Source organism: Lissotriton helveticus (assembly GCF_964261635.1).
Source record: "Lissotriton helveticus chromosome 1_1 unlocalized genomic scaffold, aLisHel1.1 SUPER_1_unloc_75, whole genome shotgun sequence".
Taxonomy (NCBI): domain Eukaryota; kingdom Metazoa; phylum Chordata; class Amphibia; order Caudata; family Salamandridae; genus Lissotriton; species Lissotriton helveticus.
The window spans coordinates 511,360-524,699 of record NW_027611720.1 but is presented as its reverse complement, the minus strand read 5'-3'; positions in this window follow the sequence as shown (position 1 = coordinate 524,699).

Here is a 13,340-nt window from a genome sequence, read left to right as displayed (position 1 = left end):
CCGCTCCAAAAATCCACCCAACCAAACAGAACCCCCAACTACTTAACCCCAGCCCACCCCCTGTACTGTGCCATTAGCTACAGTCTCCTGCTGTTTGCAGCTCTCCAAGAATCCCCGCTATACAGTACCGGCCCCACCCAATCAATCAGGCGGGTCCGGCGGCGGCGGCAGCCTTAACAACCTAAGATATCTAGGGCAAGTGATCTCCCGAAACTCAGAACATAACAGGCTATGAAAGGGCTCCCACAGTTCCTCAAAGGTATCAGTATCTCCCAGGGCTACTAAGGACATCTTCTCCATTCCAAGGACATACCATAACCTGTGCAGCCAGCCAACCATAGAGGGAAGAGTGGTAGTGCGCCAGTGTATGAGGATATTCTGCACCGCTGACCCCAGTGCAATCGCGATCTGTCTGCCTCTCCTAGATCTAAGGGGATACATCAGCCCGTTCGGCAACCCTAGCAGAACATAGGCAGGGAATCTAGGCAGTTCTATCCCAAAGCAAGTGTCTACCTCGCCCAAAACCTCTTCCCAATAAGGAGCCAGCAGGGGACATTCCCATAGTATGTGTGTTAGTGTACCAGTATTGCCACAGTTGCGCCAGCACGTCCCTGGTATTGCCCTATCCATCTCGTGCAGTTTCTCCGGAGTACGGTACCAGTAGGTCGAGATTTTAGTGAAGGTCTCCGTGAGACCCGTGTGATAGGCCGAGTGACGTGCGCGGAAGGAGATGTGATCCCAATCTTTATGGCTCAACACGCGCCCGAGCTCCCGCTCCCAACGTTCCCGACCAGGGCTGTGAACATGAAAGGAGGGGGGCTGCAGCATTTTATACAGGTCTGAGATCAGTTTAGCGTCCGACGTGCGAGTAGTTAACCAGCGCTCATACGCCGTGATTTCCCGGTGTGCCGCGTCGCGCACTTGGGGCTGTAATGCCCAGTGGCGCACCTGCATGTATCGCATGCGCTCCGTTTCCGGGAGGCCATAATCCCTCCTCAGGTCCGGGAAGGGGACAACTCCCTCAGGGCAGTACAAGTGATACAAAGCGCAGCAGCGGGCCACCCGCCAGCGCTCATAAGCACCCTGCTCCATCCCGGGACCGAAGTCCGGGTTGCCAATGAACGGCGTAAAGGGAGAGGGAAAGGTGGTAAGCTCGCATCTGGCAGCCACCGAGTCCCACGTCCGGAGCGGGACCCGCGTCACCAGAGACGCATAGAGATTGGGGGGGTCAATGGGCCCGCCTCAAGAATGGTACTTCCTGCAGCGTCCGACCCGCCACTGCCTGATCCTGGAACAGCCAATGTTTATCAGACTCCCACCGGCTCCATTCCACTAGATAGCGGAGCTGAGCAGCCTGGAAATATTTCCGCAAGTCCGGTATCCCCAACCCCCTGGATTCCGGTGACAGCATAGCGATGCTTCTCTTGATCCTCGGCCTGCGGCCCTGCCATACAAACCGCGCAATGGCAGTCTGCATCTCCGCAAGCCACCCCGTGGGGGGCTGGAGCGGCAACGCTCTGAAGAGGTAAAGCACCTGAGGCAGGAGGGTCATCTTCACCGCGGCCACCCTACCCAGTAACGACAGCGTGCCCTTATCCCACCGACACAATTCCTCCCTGATCTTCGCGCCCAGAGCCGCGTAATTGGCCGTGACCATATCCGGGAGGGAGGGCGCCAACAGGATCCCCAAGTACGGGATCCGGTCCCTTGACCAACTCAGAGGGTAAAACCTCTGTAGGTCCGCTCTAGTAGCGTTAGTAAGCGAGATGTCAAGGGCAGCCGACTTCCCTAGGTTCACCTTGAAGCCCGCCACGACGGCGAATAAGTTCAGTTCCTCCACACAGGCCGGCAGCGATCTCCGCGGGTCATCCAGCGTTAGAATGACATCATCCGCGTACAGGCTAATCGCATGATGAAATCCACCCATCCGGACACCGACAATGTCGGGGTTCTGCCTGACCCTCTGGGCAAATGGCTCCATGTACAGGGCAAAGAGCAAAGGGGAAAGTGGGCACCCCTGTCTCGTACCCCGCTCAATGGGGAAGGGTCGAGAGCTGCCGCCGTTCACCCGGACAACCGCAGAGGGGAACCGGTAACAATTGAAGATCAGACTACGGAACTTCTCTCCAATCCCGAATTTGCTCAGGACCTTCTCTAGGTAGGGCCAGTGCACCCTGTCGAAAGCCTTCTCCGCGTCTATGGACAGGAGCATCCGCTCCCCAGGGACTCTGGAAGCCTTCTCGATGATGTGTGTCACCCTCTTTGTGTTATCTACTGTCTGCCGACCGGGCACGAAGCCCGCTTGGTCCGAGTCAACCATGCCCGGGAGGTGCAGCGCCAGACGTGCAGCTAATATGCTAGTGAACACTTTCAAATCTGTGTTCAGCAGTGAAATGGGACGGTAGGACCCACAGGCGGTCCTGTCCTTACCCGGCTTCGGAATCACGGAAACCGTGGCCTGGAGAAATTCGGAGGGGATGGCCCCCGGCTCTGCGAAGGAATTGAAGAGGCGGGTCAGTAGAGGCGCCAGTTCCTGACAGAAGGTTTTATAAAACAGCGGGATAAAGCCATCCGGGCCCGGGGCCTTGCCCAATTTGAGCCGGGATATCGCCGTGATCACCTCCTCGATACGGATGTCCTGCTCCAGATACCGAGCCTGATCCGGTGTCAACGACGGGAGCGGGACCGAGTCCAGATAGTCCACCTCTGCCTGGGCCGAAGGGGCCTCCCCGGTGTAGAGGTCAGTATAAAAGCCGCGAAAAACGTCTGCTATTTGCTCATCAGCCGTGACGATACCTCCGGTTGGGTCCACCAGTTCCTTCACCCGGTGCTGCTGGTGTTGCACCCTAAGTTTGTTAGCCAGGAGCCGCCCACACCGATCGCCCCCAGTGTAATATTTGTGTTTCAGGCGAAGCATCGCATACTCCGCCCGGTCCGTGTCAAGGGCCGCCAGGAGTTTCCGTGCCGCCTTCAGCTGCCTCCACACCCTGGGGGCCCCCGTCCTATGATGAACCAGCTCCAGCTCCCTCAACTGCCGGGTGAGCTCATCTCTCTTGAGCTGCCGGTCCCTATTCTCGGCCGAGGAAATCGCGATAAAAGCGCCTCGGAGCACCGCCTTCAGTGCCGCCCACTGTGTCGCACGAGAAGTATCCCCGTTATCATTCACGGTTTGAAAATCCAAAATGGCCGCCCTGATCTGATCCACCACCGACCGCCTGTGCAAGAGCGTGTCCCGGAGCCGCCAGACCCCTCTCGGCCGGACCACCGGTGGCAGAGTGAAAGCGCCCTCCACCGGAGCGTGGTCAGAAAGAGAGAGGACCCCCATGTCCACACTCGAAGCCAAAAGGAGCATTGGGCCCGACACAAGGAGATGATCTAATCGCGCATAAGATCTATGGGCATGTGAGAAGTAAGAATACGCGCGGGTGTTGGGGTGGAGGTGGCGCCACATGTCACGCAGGTCCAGCTCCTCGAGTCGAGTACGAATCGAGCCCGAAAGCTCACCCAACTGGTGGCGCCGCTGCACAGACCTGTCCACTGCCGCATCAAAAACCAGGTTCAAATCACCCCCCAACACTATGTGCCTATCAGAGGTGGATGCCACGTCCTCCAAAGCCCTGTGCAAGAATTGGTCCTGATGATCATTGGGACAGTAGATGGTGCCAACAGTCAGTGCTAAGCCCCCCACCTTGATCTGGTATACCAGAAGTCTCCCTTTCTGTTCTGCTACCTTGCACACGACCTCTCCCCTGAACCCCCTAGAAAACAAGATCGCCACCCCTGCCGTCTTGGAGGCGCTAGAGGAGAACAGCTGCGTGGGGAACTTAGGGGTACGCATCCTCGTGCAGTCCTTAGCCAGCAAATGGGTCTCCTGCAACAAGCAGATATCCGCCTGAGAGCTTTCCAACAGGGATAACACTGCCCGCCTCTTAACCGGATTATTCAGCCCCTTTACATTGAGAGTAAGCACTTTAAGAGCCATCAAGGGAGGGGAGCAATGAAGCACATATCAAGAAGCAAAGCCCCGCTGGCAAACACAGAAGGCACATACGAGGCCTCAAAACAGAACAACTTTGAACCATCCGCTGGCACAGTACAGTCCCCGAACCCCAACACCCCACAACTAGAAAACCCCCCCCTGCCCCCCCACAACCAGATCCACACCACCCCCCGCAACTGGTCCCCCCTCTAGGCCCCAGAATCAAAACCTCTGCCCGCCCGCCCCAACCCCATTCCCCACTTCTCAAACTTTCCAGAAAAAACATTGTCCCAGTCCGGCCCGAAACGGGCAAGGCCGTGGTAAATCAGTTTAGTGGACGTCCAGCCACCACCTCCAGCACTCGCCATGCCTCCCAGCCCACCCCCCGGATCCCCGCACCTGCAAAAGGAAGAAGCTAGAGTAGACTCCCCCCGGAGTGAGTTCAGGCCGTCAGGGCCACTTCGTCGGTCGCCGCCACTCTGGAGGCCTCCTGAACGGCGGCCGCCATGTCCGCCCGGATCGTGGGCGAGCCCGGACGCTCCGACGGAGGAGAGGTCCCCCCTCCAGCTCGCTGCCATCCGTCACGAGTGCTTCGCCTCCGCCGCGGAGCCGGGGTATCCGTATCCGATGCTGTGAGGCCCAACACCGCGCAGACATCCTGGAGGGACCGGAGCCGATGCAAAACACCGTTCCATCGAAATATCAGACTGAAAGGGTGCCCCCAAGAGTACTGTGTCCCGTGCTCCCGAAGGAAGTCAGTGGCGATCTTGAACGATTTTCTCTTCTGCAGCGTGACTGTGGATAAGTCCTGAAACAGGGTCACAGGGTGGTCCCGAAATCGGAAAGATTGCTGCCCTCGCGCTTCTCGGAGGATCCGCTCCTTCAGGGGAAAGTCCGGGAGGAAGGCCAGAATGTCCGGGGCGGGCGCCGTAGCCCTGCGGGGGCGACCCACCCGATGTGCTCGGTCTATGCGGATCCGAAAGTCCTCTGACTCTCCCAGGATCGCACGAAAGAGGGCCACCAGGTATGCAGTCACGTCCTCACCCTCCTCTCCGGACGGCACGCCGCGGACCCGTATGTTGTTCCGCCTGGATCGATTTTCAAGGTCCTCGGCGTGGGCCTGTAACTCAATCTGTTGCTCCCGCAGTAGCAGGACCTCCTGCTGCAGATGGGAGATCTCCTCATCCCTGGAGTGACCCGCTTCCTCCACTGCGTTCACACGGTCCCCCAGGGAGTCCATCTCTCTCCTTACTTCACGGACCTCCCCGGCCACCTCACGCTTGAGCGTTTGAAAGTCCTCCCGAAGGGAGCTAAAGAGCGACTCGAGAAATGATCTCGTCACCGGGGGTTCTCCACCATCTGCTCCCCTGGTCGGGGCCGGGGAGGTCGTGGCGGTCTGGGCTCCTCCGCTGCGCAGGGTTCCACGGCCCAGCATGTCCGGCAAGGTTCGTTCGCCCCGTCTCTGTCCTCTAGCATTCGACATTTCAGCTGAGTAGAGGACGGTGAGGCCTACTGTCCAGCAAAGCGCCACACAAAGAGCACCAGGGAAGCCGAGCTGCCCAGCCGGGGATCACAAAATGGCCGCTCTGTAATGTCGAGGGGCCAACGCCCAAGATGGAGATCCCCTCACCGCGTCTGATCCGAGGACCAGAAATCCGGCCAGTGGGCGGAGCCACGGTGCGGTGGTCACCGGGACCCGCAGCTTCAGGGGGAAATCCGCCCCGTGAGTCCCGCTCCCCCGCTCCACACAGACAACTGGCCGGAGCGGCCTCTCCCAGCGGGCCTCCTCAGTCCACGGGCTGGCGTAGCGAGGCAATGCCGACTCCGCCCCCGCTCTACACCCTCGCTCTGCTCCACTCCGCACAACCGCCGTCGGACAACTCCTAGCCGTTCACGAAGCCGCTGCTAACTCCCACTCCGACAGCTCATGCACCTCTGCGGGCTTCACACACGGGAGGTCGGGTGCTCCGTCATGCTCCGAGGGTCGGGAGATTCGCGGCTTCCGGTGCGCACACGGGCCATGCAGCGGGCATCAACCCGGGCCTCCCCGGGCAGAATCTCACCTCCGACGGCGCAAACCGGGCTCAGCAGTCGCTCCACACCTTCACCGTGGGCACCAGGCTCAGTCGCTGCGCAATCCGGGGGGGAATCAGCAGTTACCAGCGGTGCAGGAACTCAGGGGTCCGGGAGCTCTCGGCAAGTGCGACCTCTCAGCCCGCCATCTTGGCCACGCCTCTTCTGTGTGTTTTTGAGTCCAATTGATTGGTTTAAAATCAGGTTTTATTAGTTCATAGAGAGGTTTAACCCTCTCTGCATAGTTTAGAATGTAAGTTCTTCTGAAATTCAGGAAACCTAGTATTGATTGTAAGTTCTTCAGCGTTTTTGGTGCTTGGAGTACAGCGCATTTCTCTAAGAAATTGTCTGCTAGGCTTTTGCCTTCACTTGATAATTCATATCCTAAAAACAGGACTGTTAGATGGGCAATTCGTGACTTTTTAAAGTTGAATTTGTAACCCTCTGCTGCGAACCCAAGTATTATGGTGTTCACTCTTTTCACGTGAGTATCCAAGTCATCGTCTGTGAGGTAGATGTCATCGACATAAGATAATGCTTCATCATCATATATTTGTAGTAACTCTGTTACTCTTGCTGACAATAATCCTGGGCTACTCTTGAATCCCTGTGGGAGTCGACAGAAATTATGCGACCCCATTATTGAGAAAGCGGTCAAATACCTGCTTTCAGGTGCAATGTTTTGACAAAAGAATCCATTAGAGATGTCTAATGTCGTTTTGTATTTTTTGCGCACGATGTTATTCATTAGTGCTGCACTGTGTGAGTTTTGTACTGCAAATGTCTTGCAACATGAGTTAAGGTGTCTGCAGTCCAAAACTAGACGATATGAATCGTCTGGCTTGGAGACAGGAAACAAAGGATTGTTCATTTGTGAGGTGCATGTTTCAATCACCCCCTGGTATTCAAGTTGATCTAAGATCTCCCTGACTGGTTTTTTAGCTTCTTGCTTAATTGGGTACTGCCTTTGTGCAGTTGGTTGACATTTTAACTGGATTTTGTGAGGAGGAGAGTTCTCATCACATCCTACATGATTTATATATAATGCAAGAGCTTGGGCTACTGCCCATTTTCTTGCATATGTATATTTTTTATGAATTGGAATATGATTTGAGAAGGCAGGCATAATCATTTCTTCGCCATGAGGGCACTCCCTGACAAACTCTGGTGGCCAGTCTTTCTCAGCTAAAAGGATGTCATAGCCTTTGGAAAGGTTATCCCAAAACAGACCCCTTACTTTCCTAGTCTTATCTCCCTCTATACGTAATGTTATTTCGTATATTTTATGAGGTTTGCTAACTCTGGTGTCTGCAGTTTCCACCTGAATGTATTCATTTGTGTCCACTGTCTCCAGATGATTTATCAAGATCTTGGGAGCTACTGTCACTTCTGCTGCGCTGTCTAGCATTGTCTGGGCCCACTCTCCGTTTTTCAGTTGTGTCCTCCGTATCCTCGGCATGTTTGATTATTTTAATACTGGCTACCTTCTTTCTTGGAAATTGTAATTTTTTACTTTGATGAGCAGGTTCCTTGTCTTTGGACTTGACGTGCTCTTCCCTGTGTTCTGACCGTCCTCTTTTTTCCGATTTCTGCGAGGAAGTCTGAAAAGATCGAGAGGGACGTGTATCAATATCTTGATATCTATCAGGTTTCTTCAGATTATCCCTATTTCTAAGGTTGTATCTTTTCTCAGAGGGCTCCCTCTGGGGAGACTTGTGTCCTTGGTCCGGAGATCTTTCTCTCCACCGAGGAGACCTTCCTCTGGACTGGAATCTTTTTTCTTTGGGAGTGGATTGTTTATTTCCATCCCAGCTCTTTTTTGGAGTGTTTAGATTATTTTAAATAAATATCTTTTCAGGATTTTCAGTTAGTTGGGGTTTTACTGGTTTCCCACCCAAACTATCTCTTCCTAGTTCTTCATAGGATTTTTCTATGATTCTGGCAAGTTCAATAGGTTGGTCTGCTATATCTGTTTCTTTCAATTTCTGACGGATCGCCACAGATGCTGCTTCTCCTTTTATGTTGGCTAATAATATAGCCGAGACCTTCTTGAAGTCTTTCAGTAATTTCATACCCAGAGTTAAAGCAGGTTCTGGACCGTATTCATTTTGAATCTGTCTTAGCACATCTGGTATTATCGCCATAGACGGAACACCATGTTTTTTTGTGTAAATGGAAGCAAAGACTGTACCCCAAGTGTCACAGTCCTCCACATGTGGTGCCATCCCCATTGGAAGACAGATAGTCAGAATTCTGTGTTTCTCGGTAGGGGTAGTATCCGGAAATACTGCCTCTATTTGAGTTATTTTTTGTGCTACCCAGAATGGAATTTGTTCCCGTTTTACGGGTACTTTACCCAGACATGATTATATGTTCTGTGGTGTTATTTTGTTTGTGTTCCCCTGATGAGGGGTCAGCTGTGGAATGTTAATAACTGGTTGGATTGTTGAAGTCCGCATTACATATTGGACTAATTGTCTATGTATTTTAATTAGTTGTTTTAGCTGTGCTAAAAGTTCTGGTACTGACATTTTTTCAATGTCTGGATGTGGTGTGTAGCTGGCTAGAACCGGCCACGTTGCTCCTGGTCTACCAAGTGGACCGAGCCTGGTGATGTGATTATTATGTTTTAGGGCGCCTTTAAACCAGAGCAGGTGCTCTTGGTATTTTAATGGGATTTCAACCTCCTCAAAAGGAGTGTATTCATCCGGAGGTTCCTCTATTTTGTAATAGTGGAAGTCGTGTGTGACAGCGTTTGCTGCGGGAAAGTTTATCCATGGATAGAATACCTCTGTCTGCCGATATTCATGGGCCTCAATTACGAATACGACTATTCCGCCTCTTGGTGTTAGTCCATTTTCTTTCAGTTTAAGAGTTATAGTTTTTCTTATGCTGACCGGAATGAGTATAACATTCGGGTCATTGTCTCGGAGACTTGTTTCATCCACTAGGATTTGAGCTGCTATTCTAGCTGCCTCCCTTTCGTCTTCACTTTCTGACATTTTTACTGACAAAAAGGTCTTTGTTGCAGATCACGTTTCAAGGAAACAAAGATTAGGTGCACAATATTTTGGAACACTGTATCCTTCAACGTTGACTAAACCAAAAACTATACATAGGAATCTCTTCCTACTAAGTTCCGGCGGTTTTTAACCTTTTACCCACTCCAGAAGTCTTTTGGAGTATTTACGGGAAAAAGGGTCTGTGTGAAAAAGCACGACTGAGTTACTCTAACGTCTTGCATTAGATTTATCGCCTTGCCAAACGTTGGGCGCCCTGTAGTGTAGTTCCTATATTCCCAATAGGCTCTGCGCATTGGAATAATATAAACAGCAGCTTAGACGTAGGACTGAGGTCGACTAGATCTCTACTGACTATATTAGACTTAAGGTTTGCCAGCTAGCTCAGAGGTCACTAGAAACTTTCTCGAATAAACGAGGAGGAGTTTAACCTCCCTGGATAGACAAGAAAGGATTAGCTTCTGACAACCATAAAACATGACAACTTTGCTCCCCCAGAATAAGAGTGTATCTCTAGAGTCGTGGGAAAACAATAGACAGCTATTTCACTCAGTCAATAGTGCTTACTTAGTTTCACCAGAGGGCAGAGAAAAGAGAGACGGGCGTTTTCAATAAAAGGTCTTTTTTATTGAGCAGTCTTCTTCCTCATGCAAGAGAAATGAATTGCCACAATTGCAATACTCGTAGTAAAGTAAAGTGCGTACAGTAAAAGGAGGATTATAAAATAATACTGTAAAAGCATTGATATGGTTTCTTAGCCATATGATACTTTAAAATAAATAAAATACATACATACATATATACATTGACTAACGTACTCAACTGGTGCTTCTAAATACGCCTACCCCAGTGTACCTGACCTAAGCCTAATACGTGGGAAGGAGTAAGTAAGTAGCAGTTTAAGTTAAGTTTGGCTTGCCAAGAATCTGACTCAAGAATTCTCTTTAAGGGTTTAGTCAGTTCCGTACCTGGGTAATAGAAAGCAGGAGGTCTGGTATCTCTCTCTCAGGACTCGATATCCCAGTAACCCGCGAAGGTATCTGGAAACACCGGAGCTGGATTTCCCGGCAGGAGAAAAGACAGCGTCTCTCTCAGTGCGTCAAAAGAGATGGGGCAGCATCCGTGGGCTCTCGCATCAGCTGGGCTCTCGGGCAAGTAGATAGCTGCTCGGCTCCAAAACCACCACCGTGTGTTTGCTTAAGGCAACGTTGGTATATTTATACCTGAAAGGTGCCGGGTTTGACGTAAGGTTGGACATAAGACGTCAATAAAGATGTCACTAAGAACTGGCCGTTCTTACAGTGCTTCACAGGAGTTCTAGGACGAAATCAAAACAAAAGCAAGGGGGATTTCCCAGGTTGCTGGAGGTTTGGTTTGTTTAGAGAAGTCGTTGTGCTTTCTAGGAGTCCGGGGATGTAGCCTTGCCTAACGTGACAGCATGTGCTACGACTGAATATGGATATGATTATTATGCCGTTATAGGGATATTATTTATTATAACCGAACAAGGGCATAAAATAGAAATATCGGTTTAGGCTCCTGGATAAAAACACAATACGCCAAGGTATGGCTCTGCATTTTATGTAGTTCAATATCTTGTCTACCGTTTGGTAAACATCAATAGGTAAGCCGTCTGGGCCGAGAGGGGTAAATAAGTATCTTTAAAATGTTCCTCAATGTCTTTAGCATCTTGGAGTGGGGATAATTGAGGATAACCCGGACTTGGGGGGTACGTTATAAACCAATCCTTACACATATAATAGATTTGGTCAGAGACCATTCGCAGTGGGTGGTGCTTCATCCTAAAGTTAAAATTGGCGGGTACATTGTTACCATAGGCCTTTGAACCCTCTTTCATTATGGCATGATGTATGTGTTCTGGCCTTTCCTGTTCTTCTTTGGTCATTGGAGTGTCTTATCTAAATCTTCTGGTTTCATCGTCATCCCCTTCTACCTCCAGAAATCGTTGATGAGTGGGTGCAGTTCTAGGGTTGGGAAGTATGAGAAGGATCTCATTCTTGCGGCTGCACTTCTTCTGCAGAGGATATTGTCAGGGGTCCTCGTGACCGCTGGGAACTGAGGGGACAACTGATGTACGATCTATGTGTTTATGAGCATAAGCTTTACAAGCCAACATTTCTGCTTCTTGTCCTATCGATACCAGTTTTCTGCGTTCTCTTTCTTTTGTTGGCTTGTGCTTGTCTCCTTACTGTTCCCTCCCAGTGGACCCCGCAGTTTCTGACCCATGCATGTTCATCCCAACATTGTAAGGCCTCATATAGTAACAATCAAATCTTTCCCTGTCTTTGCCTAGCCATTAAATATTGTCGCAAATAACCCAACTTCACTTTTTCAAAGGATCTTACTCCTGGCTGTAGCAAATCTGGATTGGATTTAGTTTATTCATGCCATTGTTTCAGAAATAGGCCTTCCTGGAGACTCTTTTTTTAATTACATACCACACCGGACTACTGGGTGGAGATGTGGACTGTGGCACTTCTAAATACTTGTCGCTACAAAAAGTTGCTACACAGGCACAATTTTTACTAACACAACAACCAGTGGTAAGGAGGAACACAATTGAAACTGATATAACAGAAATGGGGACTCAAACCACCTGTCACTAAATATGAGGTCAAATCAGGTCGGGGGTCTCGAACCACCCGCAAACAACCACTCAAGTGGGCCTTGAACCACCCAAAATTTTAAACTCAATGTCTCCTTTCCTGGTTGATAACTGATTTTACTGTGTCAAGGCAACAGAGGTCTGGTTCATTGGGATTCAGCCAAGCGAGTCACTTGCTGTGAACTGCAACTGCAGGAAACCGGTCTCCCCTCTCCAGGCATACACTTTGAAGTCATCAAGTTCGCCTGGCCCTCCAACCGTGGTGGCGACTCCAACTGGGCTCCAACTTGGTATTCCTGGGTTTTGGCACAGTTTGTTAACCCCTTAGCTGCGGCGGCTATTCCGCCGCAGTGCTTAGGGGGAAGGGGGGCCGCGCGGCGCTCGCGTACTAGTGACGGAACTGCTCCGTCATGGCCCTCGGGTGAGCTGTGCTTATGACGGAACGGTTCCGTCACGGCCCCGCCCACCTAATAGAACGCTCAGCGCAGGCGCGGAATTCGCGTTGCGCAGGCGCGGCGAGCGGGCCGTGACGGAACCGTTCCGTCACCAGCACAGCCCATCCGAGGCTTGTGACGGAACGGTTCCGTCACGATCACACAAGGGGTTAAACCAAACTACTCTTCTAAATAAAGCATGGACAAGCACAGTTGTAAGCAGTCAGGAAGCAACGTTTATTTGCTATTGCTCGAGTGAGAACAGCCAGCTACCAACCGCACTGTCCTGCCTTGGGTTACAATCTGCAGTCTAGCACACGTTGAGCCACGTAGGAGAACATTACGCTGAAGACGGTTGACAAACAATAAATTATTATGATCAGGCAATAATCAGGAGGCGCGCACAGGGTGCACCGAAACTGCCTGCAAGCATATTCCAAGAAAGCCCACAAGATAAAAACATACTGCACCTGGTGTTGGCACACCGTAAACAGAACATACACAGTTTCCGTCTCTTCAGAGACCAGAGCAATGTAATAACATGAACTGCAAAATGAAATACAACCTATACATGGGTTATCAGTAATTTACGTAGTGTATCTTCTTCCACACAATGCGCCTTGCATTACCTTTGTTATGTACTTCCTGAAGAGTTACCTTTGTTATGCACTTCCTGAAACTGAAGAAACTGCAGCGCATCCTGAGTCCTCTTTTTCTACAATTTGTTCTTGTTTAAATGAAATCTTAACCATATGCATCTACCTACACCTGTACCTGTGGCATGTGGGCGCTCCGTGAGCGCACTTTCTTTATTAAGTTACTTTGTAAACTCTGGCAAATCACCTCCTTTTCTGAAGTAAATAAGATGTGACTTCTTTGATAGAGCTTTTAGTTAAATATCCGTGTATGAGGAAAAATCCTTCTGTAACGTTCAAAGATGGTAAAGAAGAAATGTCTTGTACCACAATTTAAACATTATGTATTTAATTCTTTCATGTTTACATTTAGTAATTTAACATCATTTTACATCAAACAGGAAACAAGCCTTGAATACATGAAATGATAATGGATTTAGAAGATACTACTGTAAATCAACAAAAACAATGAAGAATTGAGCTCCAGTATTCAATGCGGCATCAGCAACGTCATATTAACGAACATGAACGTTAACTGACGGATCCTGGAAGAAGCTGTCAAGGGCAATTCAG